Raw genomic sequence first — 24833 nt, 5'->3', positions numbered from 1 at the left:
ACTCCCCCAGTTTATATACTGGGCATGACATCGTATGATATGGAATATTCCTTTGGCCAGTTTGGGGCAGCTGTGCTGGCTGTATCCCCTCCCAATTTCTTGTGCCCCTCCTTCTCACCGGCAAGGCCTGAGAAGCTGAAAAGTCCTTGACTTAATACAAACACTACTAAACAACAACTAAAACCATCAGTGAGTTATCAATATTATTCTCGTCCTAAACCCAAAGCACAGCATTGTACCAGCTACTAGAAAGAAAATGAACTCATTTCATGCCAGCGCTTCTGTCATGGCCTCTGGTGTGACTGTCATTTCTGCACTACAGATGGTGGTGAGCACAGCAACAATGGCACCTGTGAAAGCAAGAAAAGAAGTCATGAGTAAAAAATCAGCAGAGATTTCAGCAGGCACCTGATTAACCTCATTGCTTTTTCAGGCAAGAAGTTATTTTTGACAATGATCAATTATACACAAGAAATTATGATAAATCTGTCATCTCTTTTCCTTTCATTTCCCCTCTCTTCACTTTATAATGCCAGAAAACAAGGAGCTGCTTGAAACTTCAAGAGGGTGCAGCTGGCAGAGAGCTGAGAAAGATGTTTCTGGAAAGTAGCTTATTTGATGAACAATACAGTCTTAGGTCAACTGAAATTACTTAAATTAATCTAAAAAATGAGACTACTTAAAAATTCCAAAATGACTAATTTGAAAAATTCCCAATGAATCTGAATAATGAGCAATTTTTGCAGTATTGTGTTCTGATAGGTCCCTTTTGAAATGTTTCTGAATTACATTTCTACACTCATTTTATTTATTTTTTAAACTGAAAAAATATGCCATGTTATTTGTTTGGGTTAACTTTAAACAAATAACCGAATAGTAATTATTCACTGAGCTCTGTAATGGTTTGTGCAAATCTACAACAGTGACATACATGAGGAAATACATGAGGAAATACATGAGGAAGATGAGAGCTGGCATGAAGTTGCTCCGGAGCAGAGTTTCTAGTTTACCTTATTGCCAGGCCACTAGTGAGCAGAGGAAGGTGGTGTAAGGTGCCCAGAGAGCACTTAGCTACTGATGTTCTGTTCCCTGTGCTTTCAAAAATATCCCATGCAACTTTGGACAAATATTCATGGGGCCAGTTTTCCAAAATTACTTCAATGACTGAGTAAAGTATTTGTTTTCAAAATCCTATACCCTTACTGTATAATCAAATAGGTACCTAAATTTGTGGTCTGTCTTGTTGCATTTTGTTTTAAAATTAAGTCCCACAGATACTCAATATATTGTTAACCTGACATTGACAGTTTTAGTCATGGAAGAACAACACAAAACCCCTTTTGGGCTGAATCCTTTGATGTAGTCAGTAAGGTAAACATTATTCTTGTGCAACACCTTCCATTTTCCTTAAAATTGTTTCTTCTTTCTACAGTAATTTCTAGTTAGGTGCAAGGTTTATATGTTGAAGTGACCAAAATGTACCTCTCTGGAGAGCATCTTACTCGCAGGGCTACACCTACATTTTGGACACACTGAGCCCTCCTACCAAAACTAAACACTCATCATGGAATTCCTAGGTTGATTAGGCTAAAAAGAGGTGCCTACTCTTTAGTTCAGTAATCAGCATTTTCACTTAGATGGAATAATCTGGGATTAATTGGCTGATCTAATGACTGCATCTGATTATGGGAAGCAGTTACTGCAGAAAATACTCCCATAGCTCTCCCCACTCACCCTACAAGGAAGGTCAGTGTGTCACCCTGTGTGTGACAAGGTGCTGTGGATTGATCCAGGCAGGCAGGCACCAAACAGCTCTGAGCTGTGCTGGTGATCACACTAATGTTTCTCCTGTGAATTCAACAGTCTCCTAAAGTTCACAGTTCTTTTACACATCCATCCCATTTAATTGTGATTTCCTCAAAATGGCTAAGGTCTATATAATTCCTGCTGTAATAGATGCTCATAAAAGGTTCCCCTCAAATAATTTTTTCTGAATCTATTCTCTATTAAAAAAAACTTGTAAAAGAGTTGGTATTTGCGAGTGATGCATTTGGGTGGGGGGAGGGTGAAGCAGAATAGTGTTAAATAGAATCCAACACAAATATTTTTTTTCTTATGTACCTATACTGATATAGTTGAAATATGAGAAAATATTTACATTAAACTATGACTGATCTCTTCAACATGGTCATATGGTGAAGTCTTCTGTGTGCCTTCATTTCGGCCTTCATTATTTTTTATAGAAGGTAAACTCTCCCTAGACTCAACCCATTAGAGAAAATTATGCATGGATTTCCTCCATCCCTTTCAATCAACTAAGTATGTTCACATCAGTGTTGAAATAGAAAATTAGTTTTATAGTACAAGGGTAATGATATGATAATTGTTTCTTATGAGTATATAACCTTGAAAGATTTAATAATAGGGAAATCTCTGTGTTCTTAAAACCAATTTTGTGTCAACTTTTTCCTGGCAAATGTTACCGCTATCCAATGTAACACTTGTTTTGTAATACTTCTTTTGTTTAAAAATCTTCTCTCATACCATTAGGCATAATTTCCTTAGTTCCCATAAAGATTTTGAGTTTATTACAAGCTTTAAATTTACAGTTCCCTCTGAATATTCAGCACCTTTTTCCCTGGAATGACATAAGCAAGTTTTAGACAAAATCTTTTCATGCTTTCTCTTTTCAATTTATTTTTAAATTTCCTTTTAGCAATGTAACTTGTAAAATTTTTATTTTTTAATTTATCCTTAAATTTTAGAGAAGACACTAAATGGAAGTTACTTAACGGCAAAGGGGAAGGTTTGAACTGCTTATTTGTCTACAGGTATCTTTTTTCCCTTACAAATTGCATTATGTATTTTGATCATTAATTAAGCTACATACCTACACATTTATTCTGAATCTGTAAAAGATGTATCTTGGATTTCCAAAAGTAAGTAAATATAATTTCTAACTCTTTTCCACAGTACATCAAAACAACAATACTGTTTTTAAAAAAGAGGAGTGCAAAACAGTCTGAGAAATGGAGCACCTAATTTACATGGCACTTTTTTTTTTAATTATTATTTACATTTTTCACAATGGACAAAACTGATGTATTCATACTGTTTGATAGAATTACTACTCTTGCCTGTAAACAGGAGTATGTTCATAAAGGTAAGGTTTTTCATATAGGTAAGTTCTATTTGTGTTGGTCAGAATGGATCAACATGAAAGTGCTGAAATTTGCATCTGTTTATAATTTAATAACAATAAGAAGTCAAAAATTTAGTTCAGGAATTACAGTTGACTGTTTTTAGCATCTTCAGAGTCCTAGATATTCTACATAACTCTATCTGCTTGTCTTTAGTAGCCTAGAAATACAATGCAATAATTAGAAGAAAGTCAAGCAACACTAAGAATATTTATTAAAATTTAAGTATCTAGTTAACCTAAAATTTGCTGCCAGAAGTGATTAAAATTGGTACTTTTCCTAGTCAGATTCCAGCTGTGCTTAGGTGCAAAAAGACTATGCAACTTCTTTGCAAAATGGGACTCGTGAATTTGAACAACGTAATGTGTTGCAGAGAGGCATGCTAGATTATTAGCATGAGAAAAAAATGGTTTATTCATATGGTCTGCTCTTTTAAATAAATCGGTTGCAGCTGAATGAAATTCAGACTACTGTCAACTTCTGCTGTAATTGTTGAAGATATTGAAATAAGATGGGATTAAAAAGCTTACTGTCAGTTTCTTTTAAAGCAAGAATAAATGAATCTGTTCTGTCAAAGACAAGGCATACTATATGATACTCAATTCATAGTTAAATACCCTTAACTTTCTGGAGTGCTAAAAGGGTTAATTTCAACTCTCAGTGTGAAGTAGGTAATGAAAGATGGAGGAATAAAAGAGACAAAAATGATGCCGGAACAGACTAAAGAAAGTATAGCATTGCCACTGAATTTTGAATTAGGACCCAGGAAGCTCTAAGCTTTGCAACTGACGTATCTGCAGAACAAGATTGGTTCCCACTACCACTCCTCCATGGGACACGTAACACATATGTGCATATACAGCTTGGATGGGACACAAGGATAAGAGCTTAATACAGCTGCAGAGCAAAGGTGGAAAGGTCCATGCTCCACATCCAGACATCATATATCATTTTGGATTATATCCTGATTTTCATAGCTTGAGAAAGTCATGCATTTTTACTTTCCCCAGTATTGTCGCTCTGGTGCTTTTCTAGCAGAACCTGTTGCCAGAGGTTATCCTGAGGTGCAAGATGTCCCTAAGGAAATTTTCCATTATTCTGTTTGTGCTGTGCTACAAGAAAATTTGGTTCCTCTCCTTGGCTGCTTTGAAAATAAACAGTAGTTATCATTTATTTATTTCTCTGCATCACAGTGTGACATTTTTTACCTGTTTTATATTTCATACGCAATTAAACTGTTACAAGTTTTACCATCTGAACTCTCATATTATACCAACAGCCTTTTTCACAGAAAATAAAGGATGTCAAAAAATGTCACTAAACTGGATAACAGAATTTCAGAATCTGAAGGAGAGTAAAGCTCAAATAATGTTGTAGGTTCTTAAAGCCAGATCTCATTTATAAATAATATATAATGTATATAAATTATATATATATAATTTATAATTAACCTGTATATTCTGAAGTTATAAACTATCATAACTTGCAATAGCTTCTTGCTAGACTAAAGCACTGAAAGGAAACCGAACAGTTCTGGGCATTTTTACATGGCATCAGAAAGAATTACCCATATTAAGGTTGAAACATTAATTAAATTAAAAATATAACTACCTACCTCCACCAAAACCTCCAGTGTTTCTCTTACAAGAAAGACTATAGAGAACAGATTTGCTCTTCAAGGTTTAGGTCCAAAGGCATCAGTGTTGATCCAGTATGGAAGGAAAATTGAATGTTAAAATATATTTTCTCAGAAAGATTTTCAGTTTCACTACAAATCTGATTTACATTTTACAAATGTATGAGCCTAAAAAGAAGTTTAGCCCTGAAAACAGTCTGTCTTACTTCTTTCTGCTGAGAAATGCTGGTTTTTTATTAGCCATGATGTACCATATACTGACTACACAACAACTCTACCAAATGCAGATGAAATTATTAAATACAAACAATCCATTTATCAAAATTCAGCCCCATACAAAATGTTAATGCTAGTAGGATTTTTTCTTCTGCTTCTTTTCTCATTTATTCTTGAAAAGGTTATTTACAGTTTAATTAGTAATGTAACAGCAGTAAAGTATGTGGCAGGAGAATTTAATAGTAAAAGTCAATGAAATACTAAACACCTAAATATTCTGGATCAGTAAGTGAAGGTGACTACAGTGAGCTGGAAGAGAAACCAGGATGTAGGTAGCACTGGGAACAATTTTTAAATAATGTTGTGTTTCAACGGAACAACATATGGTCTCACATGGATTTCGGGGGGGAAGGGGGGGAAGTGATCTATGTCATTATTGTTATCACTATTGTATAGTAAGGTGCCATTTTATAATCACATTTTATTCTGTAAATGTGTGATACAGAATTTGTATAATTTAGGCACTGACACAGAGACAGTAAGCATAAGAGTAGTTATTGTTTTAAAAGGATTTGTTTGCATTTCAAAATGAATGAATGTCCTGTCTGAGATCAGTAAAATTGTCCTGCTTTTTTGACTTAGAGAAGATAGCTGATGCACAGCTAGGAGTGGCAGGCAACTTCAACCCATAGAAACAGATAGGCAAGAATACTGCTGCTAATGTAAATTGCTGTGCTAGTAGTTAGGGTAATTACACACTAACGAAAACCCATGTGCTCTTTCACACACATTTAACAGAACGGCTTCAGCCTTAAGCTAAAATTGTTTCCACAATTGTATTCTTTCTTCGTTGTGTACTCACTTGTTATCAACAGTGATGACATTTTACAATAATCTTTGATTATTAACATCTTATTAACCTGAATAATGTATACTGCATATGAATACCACAGATGGAAATGTTATGGCCTCAGAATGAAGAAGTGTGCGACTGCAAATATTATATGTAGACATGTGGACAGATTAATAATCAGTTTGACTCAAACCAGGAGGCATCAGTTTCTTCATGTCAAGTAAATTATATATAACAGCATTTTTTATGCACGGGCTAATATCTCCAGTACTATTAGAATAGCATGATAGGATTTATATCTCCAAATCAAAGAATTTCAGGAAGATGAGTTCTCACTCAAATATAAAATACAATGACATTTTAATAGCACAGGCAACAAGTAGAGTTGCTGCCCATAGTCCCCTATTACAAACAACTGACACTGCATATGGAATAACTTATTAGAAAGCTTGGAAGCCTTTAAGAGCAATGAATAAAAATGAACCATCTCAAATATCCTCTCCCTGATGTGATTCTGTAGTCAAGACCATGTGAATAGCCCCATACACCAGTACAGGTGAGGGGCTGACCTGCTGGAAGGCAGCTCTGCGGAGAAGGACCTGGGAGTGCTGGTGGGCAGCAAGTTGCCCATGAGCCAGCAGTGTGCCCGTGTGGCCAAGAAGGCCGATGGGATCCTGGGGAGCATTAGGAGAATTGTGGCCAGCAGGTCGAGGGAGGTGATCCTCCCCCTCTACTCTGTCCTGGTGAGGCTGGATCTGGAGTGTTGTGTCCAGTTCTGGGCTCCCCAGTTCCAGAGAGACAGGGAGCTACTGGAGAGGGGACAGCAGAGGGCTACAAAGGTGTTGAGGGGACTGGAGCTTCTCTGTTATGAGGAAAGGCTGAGAGAGCTGGGCCTGGTTAGCCTGGGGAAGACTGAGAGGGGATCTTGTCAACATCCTAAGGATGAGTGTCAGGAGGACAGGGCCAGGATCTTTTCAGTAACGCTCAGCAACAGGCCAAGGGGCAATGGTAAAGTAAAGTAAAACACAGAAGTTCCACCTGAATATGAAGAAGAACTTTGTTATCTTGAGAGTGATGGAGCCCTGGAACAGGCTGCTCAGAGAGGCTGGGGAGTCTCCTTCTCTGAAGACATTCAAAATCTGCCCGAACGTGACTCTGTGCAACCTGCTCTAGGAGAACCTGCTTTAGCAAGGGGTTGGACTAGATGATCTGCAGAGGTCCCTTCCAACCCCAACCATCCTGTGATTCTGTGATTAGTAGCTCACAATGGGACAGTTGAAAAGCCAAATGGTGTAATTTGCATTAGAACTTCAACCAATGGGGAAAGTGATTTGTTGTGAATGATGAAACATGTAATAGCAAAAAAATCCAAAACAAAACAAAACAAACCCCAAACAAACAAACAAAAACCCAAACAAAACCCCACCTGCCCTGCAGTAGCCTTTTCAGATGTGGAACTTGCATACAAGAAAAGCAGAAGTTATTTTAAAAATAAATGAAGACTCATGAGAAAGGGAGGTAGTTCTGTAGAATAATTTGTTGCTTAAGAAGTCATAGTAGTAATTATTTTTAGTTTTTCCTTTACAATTCATTGCAGTTTTAAACAGCTTGTTTCTTTTTGTTTTGTTTCACACAAATTGTATTCAATTTTTTGTGTCATGCTTACTCATTTTATAGAAGGATTATTTTTTTCTAGGAAGTATTCAAGTGAAAAAAGAACACTGAAATGTCTAGTTTTTTCAGTTTCTTTTCTGATATATAGTAAAACACACAGCAGATTTAAGATTTTTTGCAGAAATCAGCTAACTCTTCAGCACTGCAGGAATCTTGATGAACATTGCAACTCATGTTTTTGCAGACAATATGGAAATAATATTCGTAACAACAACCCATAATATCATCTGCAAGTATTCATATCACTTACATAACATTTTTATGTTGCGTTGCAACAGTGCAAGTATCAATTTAAACAACCAGAAGGATTCATGTGTGCAACAGAAGTTGAACCTCCTGTCTGCCTTTCTGATAGGTAAGGAACTTAAGACTTTACCTAAACAGAGAGCAGGTCAGTGAATTAAATGACATAAAATAACAAAAATCTTATAAATCATATCTCTTTGTTATGTTTAAGCATTTAGTTAATAACTACAGACACCACATAAGCACATAAAAGCATGCGAAAATATAAGTATTTTCTCATGAAAAGTTATGTAAAATATTTTTGAAAACACCTTATTAAGCTTATTGTCATTTCAAAGAATACATGCAACTTTAATATTATTTTAGGAAAATACTTCTTTGAGAGTTACATATTGCTTGCCAGATTTGTTGTAAAGCAATTTTTAATATCTGCCTTCTCCCAAAAAATGTTTTTTATCTAAAATAATGAATTACCATTAAAGTACAGAAGTATTTTAAGTCTGGTGTCTGTTTCTAGTAGATGTAGGAAAGTCATCAAATATGCTCTATGTATTCTTTCAGAATGTTAGAACAGAACCTTTCAGCAGCTTATTATGTGTGCAAATACCACATGAATCAAGAAAGAGTTAATCAGGAATTCTTTGGAGCTAGTGCTTGGGGCTTAGTCTTCTTTTAGATCTAATAAGGAAAAAAAGACAAAAAGAAGCCAAACCTCCACATCGTATGCAGGCTTAGAGGCACTGGATGAGCTAGCGAACTCTAATTATTATTACTCTTATGACTGACTTCTGTGTTCTGATTGGTGGGAATTTTCATTCATCACTGGGGAGCAACTGATTTTCAATTGTATATACTCAATTGTCTTTCATCTTCCGATTTAAAAAAAAAATACATTATTGCTTCTATAAATCACAGGATATGACTCACAACAGCAACAGTTTTACAAAAATCAGTCATTACTATAGTTAACTAATAGATTGCTACAGTATCTTTATTCCTTTGCTTGAGAATGTTTTAAAAATTCACATAAACAGTAATCATATTATTTCATTTAGAACCTTACATTAGTAACGATTAATTTATCTTAAATATACCGCAACTAATAAAACAATATGGATGTAATTAGCATACAGAATACTCTAGGAGAATGTGTTTTTCCCACTGAAGGTATCTTGTTGCTCATCTTTATCCCTCAGTATTATTAGTGATGCATAGGTGCAAAGAAAATAAATACATGTATGCATCTGGGTTATTCACACCATTATACAGCATCAGCCAACAATGCAATGTGATTTTGGAGACCTTAGGCCAGACTTTCAAAGACATTTAGGTGCTTAAGGGTGCAGGTAGGATCCCACTACAATTTTGAGGAACCTAAACATCAATTCCCCACAAGAATCAATGATATTTAGGATTCTGCATGGTTTTGAAATATCAGTAGGTATTAATTTACATGTTTAGGTACCTAAACACTTAAAAAAAACCCAACTGCTGGCATATCATTGCCTCTTGAAGCAGAGAAGAGTAGCAGGTTATTATAGCCATTGGCCCAGAGCAAAAGTTATAAAGTTCATGAAGATGGGCATACATGGTGTTGCAGCTATATTAAGGCAAGTACCAAAATGTGACTTTTCACTCCCCAGCCAATGAGGTATTTTGTGTCTTTTGGTACAGAGGCAAGTATGAATCACTTTATACTCTGCAGGCAGTAGGCAGTAATTTGTGCTAATGTTTTTTATTTTAATACTGAATTTTGGGACTTGGATTATAGAGGATGTTAACAAATACAATAGTCAGGTTCAGATATGTAAAGAGCAGTTTCAGGCATTAAATGTAACTTAAATGAATGACAGTCATGTTCAATTAATAGTTAAAAAAAAAAAACCCCAAACCTATTTTTACTCTATTGAGTTAGAAAGTTAAAGAAAAATCAAAGCATATACCCTCTCTACAAAGTGCTCATTTTCTTCCTGCCCAAATTACTCTACCCATTTATCACTTTTTTTTCCTGCCCTGTCTGATCACAAACATTAGCTACACAGCATTCAAATGGAACCTTGTGCAGCCAGGTTAACGGGGTTTTAAAGGTAGCCTTATTCCCCTGCTCATTGCCTGTGGGTAAAATCTAGCCTTAAATTGCCCTCCATTTCACAGCATTTCAGACATCTTTGAAACCATGATGTAATTTCCTTTCTTCCATGGAGAGTTAGATACTATGTGGAGAGTCAGATAGTAAAACAGACCAGATGGTAAAAAATCCACTAGACATCTTAAAATTTCTCTTCTTCCATAAGCCCAAAGTATTTTTTCTGCAGTAAAATACTCCTGAATCTGCAGTGAAAATATTCTGTATTCTTGTAGCATTTTTGACTTCTTTTAATGGGTGGTAGCATTGATGGGATGGAAAACAAAGCATATACTGTGAGGAGAAATAACCACAGGGCTTATTTCCTAGCTAATGTTGTTGTAAAAGAATATTAATAAATAGCTCCATTTTCATATACAATACTCTTATAATATAGTCTGTTTGCTTTTGTAAACATACCAGGAAGCTTTGGATGACAGGCAATTCACAGCTTCAATATCCTCCACTAATTGAACCTGGATGAAGTAGGGAGAACACTAATCAGAACTGATTTCAAATGCTGCTCACTTGAGGGAGTGAAAATGGTATCTTCTCCCAAGAGGAAATGTTGATACTGCATTAAACAGACAAGCCCTGTGATATCCTGTTTCTCTGAGGAGAAACAGGAGTCTAATAAACTGCAAAGTATTTCCCTGTTGAGTTAGAACACCAGGAGTAAGGAGCAAATTTTAATGAAATGACTTGACTGCAAATGTGCGAGATAATGGCTACTTTCCCACTGCACACAGCTCCATTCTCCCAGCCTTATTTCTGTTCTTGCTATAGAAAGGCTGGTTGACCACCTTTACTCAGTTTGATAAAGTCTGAGTTAGGTTCTTTGGAACTGAGTCTCTAAAAGTAATTATCCAATTTTTTTTCAGAGATAATTTCTGAGATCTGATCGTTATTGTAAGATCTTCCTATTTATTTTGTTATGAAACTGTGTCAGTGTCTTTAGGAGAACTTTGTATTTATCAATACATAAATTACAAAACAGGTATTATTACTTCTAGAATGACTGGAAAGGAATATTTAGTATAGAACAGCAGCTGTCTGAAAGAACAGATAGTAAAAGTCCAAAGAGAGACATCAGTGAGGTCTCAACCAAATTATTTTTGGAGGCAGATGTGAAACAGTGACAGTAAAGGTGAAGAGCAAACCAGAGAGTAGTCAAGCTGAGGAAGCAGCTTTGGGACTTCCATTTGGAAGGCAGAAAGGCATCCACCATCCAGAAATACCTGAAACTCTTACAAAACAAAACAAAAACCAACAAAAAATAAAAAAAAAAGAGATATAGAACAACAATTTGCCTGTTAAACATGTTCTGGTTTTCTTAAAAGATTAATAGGATAGAGATGAAACATGAAGCCCTGAAAATGGTTTAGGAAGGAAAAACAGAAAGAGTGAACTAACAAGATTGAAATAAATATCCTTCTTTGAAGTTTTCTAGCTGAGGAAAGTCATCTTGTTCAGAAAATTAGGACCAGACCAATATATACCAGCTGATAATACAGGAAAATGTAATAGATACTTAAACTTTATATATCAGTGGTGTGACTTCAGCGCTAGGAAGTACCAGGTGGGGTACAGCTGGAGACTGGCAGATAGAAATTGAATGGTATTCCATTCAAGATTTAAATACTTAGATTTATTTCTCATTAAAAAGTGCTTAATTGTGATGAAGGTACATAAACTACTGTCATAGCCAATGGACATCAAGGGCAGAGTACAGAGGCATGAGTTTATTAATTTTGTTTTCCTAGGCTATCTGGGACATCTACATGGTGCTAGTATGTAGACATAGAAGAGGATACTGGACCTGTGAAAGATCTGTACCTTCTGGAACGTTACACAGAGATCAAATTCCTGTGGGTCTCTGAAATAAGCACTTGAATTGTGCCCCCTAATCAACATACTAGAGTTTAGAAAATGACCCAGCCTAACAACTGACAGGATGCACTGGTATGTTTTGTCTTTAGCTGGAAAGCTGTAGCCTCTGATAGCAATTAAGTCAAATTGACTAACAAGATGTCTTGAATATCCTAGTACAACCAAACCAGCACTGGACACTGGTGCTTAGAAGATCATGAATTGAGCACAATTTATCTTTCTATTTTAGAGATTGGAAATGACTTTCTAGAGTCCATCGTTGGCATTAACTTGATTTCCATGGACTATGCACTTAGTCCACATATAAGTATTTACATGATTCTACCTAAACTTGAGCATACTATTCTAGAAAAGTATTTTGCTCCATTGTCTTGGTAATGTCATTGTGGTTGCTGAACACTGAAGAGATGTGCTTTCATTGTGTCACTGGTAAATTATATTTGCAAATGCCTTTCTACAGCCTCATAAAAGCTTAGCAACTCATAATGGAGCCTAGTCACTGGTGCTACAGAGCTCTTCCTTTATGGCACCCTTGGATAGAGTTTGGAGAGATAACACAACTAGTGGACAGATTTTCCATTTCATTTATCTGTGTAGCAAAAAAATAGGGGTTTTAAATGGGCGAAGAAGAAAGTAGTATGGATTTTTTTCTTTTGGTCAAACCGACAACTCAGCAGCCAAAAATAGGCGAGTTGTACTATGATAAAATGAAATTCCAAGAAAAGTGGAAAAAAAAAATAAAATTAATTAAATTCTAATTATACCTACATGCACTAGTTTAATGGACATAATTAAAACACCCTGTTATCTTCTGTACATTGTCTTACATCCCATTCACCATTTATCTGTAAAGTGTGGTCTTGCTATGTCCCTTCTTCTAACACTTTTCACAGAATGACCCAGCTTAATATCTATTTTCTTTAGAGATCTGACAGTTTAAAAAGAGGTCTTGCATTTTACTCTTCTCTCAACATTCCTACCAATAGAGATTCTTCCTTCTTTTTACATATTGCTTTCAATAGATATTGTTAAGGTCAATAACTACTAGTTATAATTTTGTGGCATTTCTATACTTTAGCCTAGACAAAGAACCCATTGTCCTAGGTCAGGGCCCATTTCACACCATTGACTGTAGTGATAAAGTTGGATCTCAACGATGACATTTCATCAAAATAAATGTGAGGAAATGTCTTTGCTGGGAATGAGTGTAAGCAAAGATATGAACTTCCTTAGAAAGACAGCTCATCTTAAAACTTACAAGAGCCATTTCAATCGTAATTTTTTGTTTCATTTATTTGTGATTTCCTTCTTATTGTTATTTCTATCGCAACTTTTCCAAAGATATTGGTATAAACTAACCTTGTGTACAGCAAGGAAGAATCTGTTATCTTTGTATGATTTTGAAGATAATTGCCATTGGAATTATTTCATAGGTAATTTAAAAAAAATAATAATATTGAAGGAAAATGGTCACAATGCTACACAACATTTTTTCTGTTTAGTTTAAGATAAATAGGAAACCTGTCCACAGTTACCTGAAGCAAACAGCAACCTGTACTACTTTCTTCATGAGCTGACTGAAGTACCTGCTGCGTACTAAGGAACAATATAAGTTTTCCTTTGATTGCATAACTTTTAAATTTATTCATAAAAGAGAGATTTTTTCATTCTTGACATCAAATTCATAATATAAACTAATTCTCTACTCTTTTTGGACAGTCTTTAAACAAAGTGACTTTCTGAGAACAAAATATTCTTTCTTCAGAGGAAGTACTTACTGAAAGGTTTTTTTTTTCTTGGAAACTGATGGAGCAGTTCTGAATTTTGACAAATTCTGGTGGACATTTGCTCTCTCAAAAAAACCTTTGCATAAATCTGGGAAGCTTCTGTAGAACATAAACCAAAATAATTTGCCATTTACTTACTTCCTTTTAATTCACGTGCGTAGTTTAAAAATTTCTGATCTACATGATAGGTATTTGTAGGGAAACTGCAGTACTCAAACACTTATCAACAACAGCACTAAAAACATCTAAATGCCTTAAACCACTCTAAAATCCTTCCATAGACAATTGGAAATGTACTTCTCAGAGAAACACAGAGATGAAGTTGGATAAACCCTGAATAAAATAATGGTTGCTTTTCTGCATGCAAATACATTGAGTGGAGTGATGAGTGATGACACATAACAATCTCACTTTGCCTTTTTAAATTTTTTTGGATTATAATGTCTAGAAACCTGCTGTCTGATGAAATAGGGCAGTGAAATGAGAGTTCTGCTTAGGCAAGCTCTTGTTAGAAATTCCTTTTCTCAACCACTGTGGAGAATATCACTATCCAAACTGTGTCTTTATAGCCTAGCTATGTGCTTGTAAAATAATAACTGCATAAAGTGCTTAAAATTTTCAATTTGTTATCATCTTTCTGCTTGCTACATCATGCTCTGGTCCCATCAGCCACAGTTTTCTTTCTTCTATTCATTAAGAAGACTCCTTCACAAATAATTTTCCTAGGCTATTACTTTCTCTATATCATTATCCACTGATTCTCATGTCTCTACTGCATCACACAAGCCGCTTGTCTCATTGATCAAGCATCAGCAGATGCATGCATGCAGTTACCTGACTCTTTTCCATTTCTGTGAGGTTCCTAACATGACGTGCTCTGGTAAAGCAGAAATTATTATTACATTTTTCATAACAGTAATAATAACACTGACTTTTACAATTAATCTACACAGAAAGTGTGGTGTATATGACATCCAGGGAAGAATTAATGATCTCAAAAACTGTTGGACCGAGTCATCTATCCGCAGGATTGTTGGTTATCTGATGAAACCATCTCACAGACAAAACTGGCCACGTTCTATTGCAATCTTGTGCACTCTTTTTCTCCTGCAGATGAACAGCATATCTAATTAAACACCACTCTCTTACTTTCACTTTCCAGTTTTATCTTAGCTTTCATTAGTCTGATGTCATTAACACAGAAGTAAATGTAAACAATTTTAAGGCATTATAAGTGAAAGTAAAAGTTAGTCTAATTTAGATTAATTTTATGCTACCTCTAACCTGGCATTCAGTATATTATATGAAAATTTGGAGTTTCCACTGGGTTCACTGCTATTGGATCAATGATCCATTGCTAAATCATGTAGTATTTTTTTTCTAATCTTCATTCCAAGCAGAGTAAATGAGAAATGTTTTCACATCTGTCTTTGAGACTATCAGTACAGGATGAATTCAAACTTAATGCACAACCTGGAGAATGGTGTGATGAGCAATGTTCCAAGGGCAGTTCAGAAGTCACTGTAAACCAGAAAGAAAATAGTTGCTGCACCTTTATGTTGGTTTTCATTGTGCTTTTTTGGGTAATAAATTCATTGTGGCCTAACATAGCTTTAACATTCTTAGTGAGAGGCTTACCAGAAGAATATAGAGTGAGTTTTCTTTGCTCACTGCAGATCTTCCACAATTCTTTGTGCACTGTTTTTACAGTGCATCTAGATCCAAGATCTGAAAGTTTGTACAGTGGGGTGAACATATTTATTTTTACTTTGAGAAGAAGTAAACAAGTATTCCAGCTCAGATCTTTGCTGCTTATTTCAACCCTGACAGGCAACTGATCTGTTATTTCTGACATTGGGCTTAAAAAAAAGAAAAAAATAAAAAAAGAAAAGAAAGTGTGTAATTTGCCATGCCCAGTACAGATCTGATCTTCATAAAGTGTTAGCAACTGTGTGGTTATGGCTTATATCGGTCAAATTGCTGCACTGGAACCTGACCAAAGACCACTGACAAGAAAAATAATAATAAAAAAGCATCAATAATAACCCTGTAAGTTGATCATTTCAAGACCGTACACTGCACTTAAAATCACAGATAATGCCATGATTTACCTGTCAAAGTGATAGTCAAGAATGCTCATGTTAATGTGTAATGAAGAAACAGCTGAGCTTAAGCAGTAGTGTTTACAGCTGGGAAAGATTTTTGGGATTTTTTTTGAGATCTTCCATGATTCTATTCTCATGTAATTTCACTTATGAATCACTCTATCCCAAGTGAATGAAATCCAGAAAAAAATATGTCTGATCTCAAAGTCTGCAAGTTCCAGAGAGGAAATTCCTATATGTTCGAAGGCCTTGGTAAAGGAGGAGACATAACAGTGTGGTGAGTTATCCTTGGCTGGCCACCAGGTACCCACCAAGCCATTCTATCACTCCCCCTCCTCAGTGGGACAGAGGGGGAAAGTAAGATGCATAAATTTGTGGGGCAAGATAAGGACAGGGAGATCAGTCACCAGTTACTATCTTGGGCAAAACAGACTTGGCTTGGGCAAATTTATTTAATTTATTGCCAATTAATAATAAAGTAGGATAGTTAGCAATAAGAACAAAAGTAAAACCACCTTCCCTTCATCCTTCCTTTCTTCCCACGCTGAACTTCACTCATAATTCTTTTACTTCCCTACCCCTCGCCCTCCAGGGTGAAGTCCTTTAGGAACAGACTGCTCCAGCATGGATCCCTCATGGGCCTCAGCTCCTGCCAGAAAACATGCTTTTGCATGGGCTGTCCACAGGTTGCAAACTCCTGCCAGGGGCCTACTCCTTTGTGAGCTCTCCATGGGTTGCAGCTTCCTTCGGGGCATGTCCATCTGCTCTAGTGTGGAGTCCTCCATGGGCTGCAGGGTGGGTATCCGTGCCACTGTGGTCTTCCATGAACTGCAGAGGGACAACCTACTTCACCATGGTCTTCGAGGTGCTGTAGTGCAAACAAAGAACAGCAAAGCTGGTGAATGGTCTAGAGAACAAGTGCTATGAGGAGCTACTGAGGGAACTGGGGTTGTTTAGTTATCAGAAAGGGAGACCTTTATTGCTCTCTACAACTATCTGGAGGGAGGTTGTGGTGGGGCGGGTGTCAGTTTCTTCTCCCAAGTGGCAAGTGATAGGACAAGAGGAAACAGCCTCCAATTGTGCCAGGGGAGGTTTAGATTGGGAATTGGGAAGAATTTCTTCACCAAGAGGGTTGTCAAGCATTGGAACAAGTTTTCCAGGGAGGTGATTGAGTCACCATCCCTGGAGGTATTTAGAAGACATGTAGATGTTGCACTTAGTGACATGGTTTAGTGGTGGACTTGGCAGTGTCAGGTTAATAGGCGGACTCAATGATCTTAAGTGTCTTTTCAACCTAAATGATTCTAGCAGGCAGGCACATGGCAGTATGGTGATGACCCAGCAAAAAGCAGTGTCCTCTGCTTTTCCTGAGCTTCTGGCACCTGGTAAAACAAAGGCAGCCACACAGACAGAGTCTTGTTCAAGCATGCGACCGCCCAGGTTTCTGACCGTAGGATGTGTGAAGGGATATTCCTAGAGGTGGGAAGTATCTGCAAACAAGACTGTGGCAGGTGTGTCTAGATGCTCTGCTTGGTGGCTGAGCTCCAGGAGGAGGTGAGCAGACTGAGGAGTATTTAAGAGTCTGAGAGGGAGACTGATCAATGGAGCTGCACTCTGTCATCTATGATGCATAGAAGCGAACTCAGCATAGCCACAATGAGGCCAGTTCATATTCAGTTCACAAATGGCCACAATGAGGCAGGTCCTGGATCTGCTTTGTGCCATGAGGAAGTCAGTGTATTAAGTGATAAGGAGGGATGGAAGAAGATTACAGCATGGAGTGGTAAAAGAACCCCCTCCTTACCCTCTAAGATACCCTTATAGAACAGGCACAAGGCCCTGGGTATGGTAGGTGAAACACATAATGAGCAGGAGGAAGCTGTGCAAGCAGTCTTGCCAAGGTCAGAGAGACCAACCCCTCATAAGAAAACCTGCATTAAGACCAGGGCCAAGAGGAAACAGTGAACAAGTTATGGTCACTTGTGATTCCTTCCTGTGGAGAATTGAAGCACCCATCTTCAGACTGAACCTTCTTTTCAGGGAAGATTGCTGCCTCCCAGGAGCCCAAATTAGGGATGTCACAAGACTAAAGAGCCTAGTCCAACCCTCAGACCAATATCCATTTTTCTCTTTCATGAGGGGAAAAAATGATGTCGCAACAAAAAGTCTGAGGTCAATCAGAAGAGACTGCAGAGCCCTGGGAAGAATGCTAAAATTTTTGGGAGCACAGGCAGTATTTTCCTCAGTCTTACCAGTAACAAGGGGAGACTTCAGAAATAACAGGCAAGCCCAGGACATCAATACCTGGCTCCAGGACTGGTGCCTTCGAGACGAACCTTTGAGCGACAAAATATGTTGGGGCCTGACAGGATCCACCTGTCCCCATGGAGTAAATGGGTCTTTGGACATAAGCTGACAGGGATGGTTGAGAAAGCTTTAAAGTAAAATTGATGGGGCAAGGGGATACCAACAGGATTGCAGTAGGTAAGCCAAGAGTTTGCATGGCACCTGCTGAGGGTGGTAAAGCTAGCAGGAACATTTTCACTGCTCCCGGAAGCACAGTGAGCCCAGGAACATATCTGAAATGCTTGTATACCAATACACACAGTATGAGAAAAAAACAGGATGAACTGGAAACATTGGTTGGCTCTCAGTGCTATGATATCATTGGTGTTAGCGAGACTTGGTGGTAGAATGACTCCCATGATTGGAGTGCTGGGACGGAGGGCTACTTCTTGTCACAGTGTAGTGGGTTTACATGGCAAGGCTTTGGTAGCCAGACGGCTACAGGGGTGCCTTCTGTGAGAAGATGCCAGAAGCTTCCCCCATGTCCAATGAAGCCAATACCACCTGGCTCCAGGATGGACCTGCCACTGGCCAAGGCTGAGCTAATCAGCAATGGTGTTAGTGCCTCTGGGACAGCATATTAAGAAAGGAGGGGGTGGGGTGGGGGTGGAAATCTATGCAATATAAATGCAGTAGAAGACAGAATTGAGACTATGTGAGAGCAACAACTCTGCAGATACCAAGGTCAGTGAAGAAGGAGGAGCAGGAGGTGCTCCAGGCACCAGGGCAGAGATCCCCCCGCAACCCCTGGTGAAGCCCATGGTGAGGCAGGCTGTCCCCCTGCAGCCCATTGAGGTTAAGGGTAGAGAACATATCCACCTGCAGCCCATGGAGGACCCCATGCCAGAGCAGGTGGATGCCCAAAAGAGGCTGTGACCTGTTGGAAGCTTGTGCTGAAGCAGGTTTTCTGTCAGGACCTGTAACTCTGGGGGGGACCCACACTGGAGCAGTCTGTTCCTGAAGGACTGCACTGCACGGAAGGGACCCACACTGGAGCAGTGTGTGAAGAGCTACAGACTATGGGAAGGACTCACATTGGAGAAGTTAATGGAGAACTGTCTTCTGTGGGAGAGACCCTGCACTGGAGCAGGGGCAGAGTGTGCAGTGTGAGGAGGAAAGAGCACCAGAGACAACATGTGATGAACTGACCGTAACCCCCACTCCTCATCCCACTGCACCACTGGTGGGGAGGAGATAGAGAAATCAGGAATTAAGTTAAGCCAGGGAATAAATGAGGGGTGGGGAGAAAGTGTTTTTCTGATTTGAATGGTAATAAATGAAACTAATTTCCCCAAGTAGAGTCTGTTTTGCCCTTGATGGTAATTGCTGAATGATCTCCCTGTCCTTACCTTGACCGACAAGCCTTTCATTCTATTGTCTCTCCCCTGTCTAGTTGAGGGGGGAGTGAAAGTGCGGCCTTGGTGGGCACATGGCATTCAGCCAGGGTCAAAGCACTCCAGACAGGTACTCAGTGAGCCACCTAGGATGGATGCCCTTCTAGACTTGCTGTCTGTGTATAGAGAGGTACTCGTGGGGGATGTGATGGTAAGTGGTTGTCTAGGCCACAGTGATCATTAAATGGTTGAGTCTAAAATATTTGGTTTAATGAGAAAAAAGGACAGCAAAGTTGCTACCCTGGACTTCAGGAGAGCAAACTTTTAAGCTATTCAGGGAGATATTTAACAGAGTACCCTGGGAATCTGCTTTTGAGGGCTTAGGAGTACATGAGCACTGGTCAGTCTTTAAGAACCACCTTTTAGAAGCACAGGAGCAGGCAATTCCACTGTGTTGTAAGTCAAGAAAGCAAGCAGAGGCAGAAGACCAGCTAGACGGTACAGGGAACTCCTCATGGAGCTCAGGAGGAAAAAGAAACTGCATGATCTCTGGAAGTGAGGTCAGGCTTAGCAGAAAGAGTACAGATCTGTGTTTCATTTATGTGAGGAGAAGACATGAAAGGCCAAAGCTCATTAGAGCTGAAACTGGCCAGTGTTGTTTCAGATAACAAGAAAGGGTTTTTAAAGTATGTTAATAGTAAGAGGAGGTTTAAAGAAAACATTAGACTAATACTTGTGAAAGATGGTCATCATGAAGAAAAAGCAGAGGCATTTAGTAATACTACTTATAGATCTTGGGCTGCCCCGTCCCCTGAGTCAGAGTACAACATGTGTGGGAACAGCGATTTTCTATTTGTGGACACTGAAATTGTAAGGGATCAGCTGTATGACCTAAACGTTCACAAGTCCATGGGGCTTGATGGGATTCATCCCAGAGTTCTGAATAACTAGTGGGTGTTCCAGCAGGACCCTTCCCAATCATCTACCAAAGGTCTTGGGAGCCTGGGGAGGTCCCTGCCGACTGGAAGCTAGCACACGTTATGACATCCACAAAAACGGTGTGAGGGAAGACCTGGGGAACTACAGACCTGTTAGTCTAACCTGTTCCTGGAAAAATTATGGAGAAGTTTGTACCGTGTACTATTGACAGGCATTTAAAGAACGACGCAATCAAGCACAGTCAACGTGGGTTCACAAAGGGAAAGTCCCGTTTAACTATCTGATATCCTTCTATGATAAGGGCACCCTCCTGGTGGATGAAGGGAAGACAGTGGATGCAGCCTGTCTGGATTTTAGTAAGGCTTTTGATACGGTCCCTCACAGCATCCTTCTGGACAATTTGTCCAACTGTGGGATGAGCAGGTTCCCGGTGCACTGGGTGAAGAACTGGCTGAAGGGAAGAGCTCTGGCAACTGGTTGCTAGCGGTGTTCCTCAGTGTTCAATTCCAGGGCCAGCTCTGTTCAGTATATATATCAACAATCTGGATGCAGGAGTCGAATGCACCATTAGCAAGTTTGCTGATGATACCAGACTGGGAGGTTCTTTTGACCCTCTTGAAGGAGGGGCCTCGCAGAGGCATCTAGATAGCTGGGAGCATTGGGCAATGATTAATGGATTAAATTTAACAAGCTGAAATGCACCTAGGATGGAGTAATACAAGGCACAAGTATAAACTGGGAGAGGAGGGGCTGGAGAGCAGCCCTGCCGAAAGGGCTCTGGGGGTGTTGGTCAGTAGCAGGCTCAATATGAGTCAGCATCGTGCTCCAGCAGCCAAGAGGTCAAATCACATCCTGGGGCACATCGAACGGAGCATAACCAGCCGGTCAAAAGGGGTGATTGTCCTGCTGCATTCAGCGTTGGTGCGGCCTCACCTTGAGCACTGTGGGCAGTCCTGGGCCCCACAACATGAGAAGCATGTGGAAGTCCTTGAATGTGTCCAGAGGAGGGCAACCAAGCTGGTGAAAGGACTGGAAGACATGTCCTGTGAATGGCTAAGGACTTTGGGCTTGTCTATTTCGGACAAAAAGGAGGCTGAGAGGTGATCTCATTGCTCTCTGAAGCTCCCTGAGGAGGGGAAACTGAAAGGAGGTGCTAATCCCTTCTTGGTATGCAGTGATAGGATGTGTGGGAATGGTTCAAACTGCATCAAGGGAGGTTTAGACTGGACATTAGGAAGCATTCCTTTACCAAGAGGGTGGTCAACCACTGGAACAGGGTTCCTAGAGAGGTGGTTGATGCACCAAGCCTGTCAGTGTTTAAGAGGCATTTGGACAATGCCCTTAATAACATGTTTTGACTTGATCCGTCCTGTATTGGTCAGGTAGTTTGACTAGATCATCATTGTAGATCCTTTCCAACTTAAAAAAAAAAAAAAAAAAAAAAAAAAAAAAGCCTTTTCTAAATAATCTAGTCTAGTCTATGATTCACTACAGGCTTCTGAGTAATCTGTGCTCTGGAACCTGGAGCACCTCTCCTTTTTCTCTGACCCTGGTGTCTGCAGGGTTCTGTATCTCATTTTCCTCACTCCTCTCTCTCACAGATGTTGCTCAGTGTTTTCTACACTTGCTTAAATACGTTATCACAGAGGTGCTACCAACGCTGATGATGGGCTTAGCTTTGGGCAGTGGTGGGTCTGACATGGATCTGGCTGAAATTGCCTCTGTCCAACGTAGCAGCAGCTCCTGATGTCTTCTCACAGAAGCTACCTCTGCAGCTCCCTCTGGCTGTGAAAACCTTGCTATGTAAAACTAATACGTGGTTACATTACTTCTCCATTTACTATTCACTATTTACTTACTATTTACTATTTCCTCTACTCAATTTAATAGAGTAGGGTTTTCAAATCTGGTATATTTCATTACTAGCAATGAGTAAATAGGTGAAGTCAATCAACCACAGAAGTAGACCTGTTTTGAGAAGTAAAGGCCAATTTTCTACCTCAAATAGAGCTGTGAGTCTGCCCCATGAATTATATTCCTGGATTTCTATTCTTGTCTTTGTATTTCTGTATGAACTTGAACAAGTCACTTGTCTTCTCTCTGATTAGTACTTGAAATAATTCTTCTGAGTTTAAAATCGGTCATTAGTACAAGCTAAGATCCCTATATGGAAGGTCATTGCATAGGAATTACAGTAATTATTTTCCTCCATAAATGTATACAACTTTTCATTTTGGACAGAAATAGAACTCATCAATAGTAAATCATACAATGCACAGGGATATTATACTATACATGATTAAGTCAAAATTATCTTAGTGTGTTTGAGTGATGGAATAAAATTTGATGAAACATTCCAATGAAATATACAGATATATCCACCTAACGCCTGTTTCACTTTTTGATCTTTGCAGATTCCTTTCATTCACCTCCCATTTGTCCATTGGCTGCAATGGGCTAAATATCAGCTGGCTTCAACAGAAGTTGTTTTTCTAGTAAATATATGTGGTGTGCAGAGTTACAGCACATGTCCTGGAAGCTGCAGAGCCCAAAGGCTGGAACACTGTTTCTGCCTAATCATTCTTGTTTTGCAGCTTATCCAGGCACTGTCCCATGCTAACAGATCTGTAGTGGAGCTAGCTGTGGTATCATCACACCAAATGCTTATGAGGTTTCTACTAACTGTGACCAATGTGACCACTTTTAGGTTTGCTAGTAAATAAAACAGTAAATAATATTATTTTGAAAGCTCCATTTTGCTCTGATCAAAAATATACAGCTGATAATACATTTTTTTTTGCACAGTATGATGAAAATTTGATGTAGCTTCCATCTCTAGAAAGCATTAAATGTTAGGGGCAGGTACATCAGTAACAGAAAAGATGCCACATATGTGCTTTAGTTGTGCCTTACATGTGTCACATCAAGCCTGCCTTTTCCCAATCCATCCTGTATAACAGTTTAAACAAAAACAACAACAAACTGAACTCCACAACCCAAAACAATAAAGAAAAAAAAAAGAAAGAAAAAAAAGAAAACCAACAAAAAACAAACCTCATGGACTATACTGTGGTCTCCTTTGAATAACACATTTGGGGGGGGGCGGGGGGGGGGATGTTCTCCCAGTATGGTTTTAAAAAGAAATGTGTTTGTGAGTGTTTTCTCACCTCAGACATCTTATATTTTAGAATATTGTGCCAAACTGATTTTCATCACATTTTAAAGTCTGTTAGTTCAGGGAAGAGTTGGGGGTGGGGGGTGAGGGGAGAGCTGCTAAAACAGACTTTCAGTGCACTGGACTGAAATCACTAGAAAGCAACTTTTTGCTCAAATACATTCAAGCAATGCATATGAAACATTATGCATATCAGAGTAGAAGTCAAGGTCAAAGAGCTGTAAGATAGCTCATTTTCTGTAGTATGTTTGCGATAGTATATGTTTCAGTTTTACTACTTTGAATGGATCTCAGGTGGTTTTGATTATATAATTAATCCACCTATATTCAGGCTTCACTTTCTATAGATATGCTTTATATTTCCCTGACTTTCCAACATTTTGCCTACAAATCTCATTATTGTTCTGCTGGTAACAGAGTTGTTGCAAACTTAGTCACTGCCTTGAGTGGACTGCTAGCCTGAACATCACTGACCTCTTTGATGACATCAGAGGCTGAAACAGTTGCCCAGTTTTCCCACATCTTTGAAAGTACTAAGCTGTCTTGTGAAATGCTGCATTTTGTTGAACAGGCTGAAGAGATACATACTAGAAAGAGCGACATCACCTGTGATATTATTGAGTTGATGATCTGGTTGCTGCTCGGCTCCAAATATGGATTTAGATGCCTTGCAGGTACATTCATGTTGGAGAAAATGTAGTATCAGAAATTATTTGTCTAAAAAGAGATATTTATATACAAGAGATTCCTACTATAAATTCTTCTTTCTTGAGCTTGTATTAGTTGGTTGCTGTTGGAAGTAAAAAATTGGATAGATTTACCTTCTTACTACACCATCTGATGGAAAGCTGCATCTTCACTTGCACAGATGCTAAAGGGAGCAGACATACAGCTGAGGGGCAGTAAGAGTCATTGCACTCATAATGCAGATAGAGGACATAACTCTTTATGCATGAAAATACTGTAAGACAGTTGTTGACAAAAATGAGAGTATGAATAAAAAAGGTTAATTTAAATATGTGAGGACAGTTTACAATAATTCAGGAAAGAATTTGATCACAAGTCATTAACATTTGTCAGCTTTTGCTAAAACTGTCACCATCCATTAGTAATATACCTGTTTAGGAACTTATTTTCCATCTCATTAAAAAGGCAGTGTTAGCTTTAGAGAAAGCTGGCCAAATGAAATCTTAACCTCACTGAAGTTCCCTGCAGATGTCCTGTTCTTCTGGACCAGGATTTCAGCTCTTGTGACCTTTACTTGGAGGTCTTCCATTCATGCACTAGCCAACTGTTTCACTGGTGAG

Source organism: Falco naumanni, chromosome 2, assembly GCF_017639655.2.
Source record: "Falco naumanni isolate bFalNau1 chromosome 2, bFalNau1.pat, whole genome shotgun sequence".
Lineage (NCBI taxonomy): Eukaryota > Metazoa > Chordata > Aves > Falconiformes > Falconidae > Falco > Falco naumanni.
The sequence above is the reverse complement of the archived record's forward strand: the minus strand, read 5'-3'. Positions refer to the sequence as shown.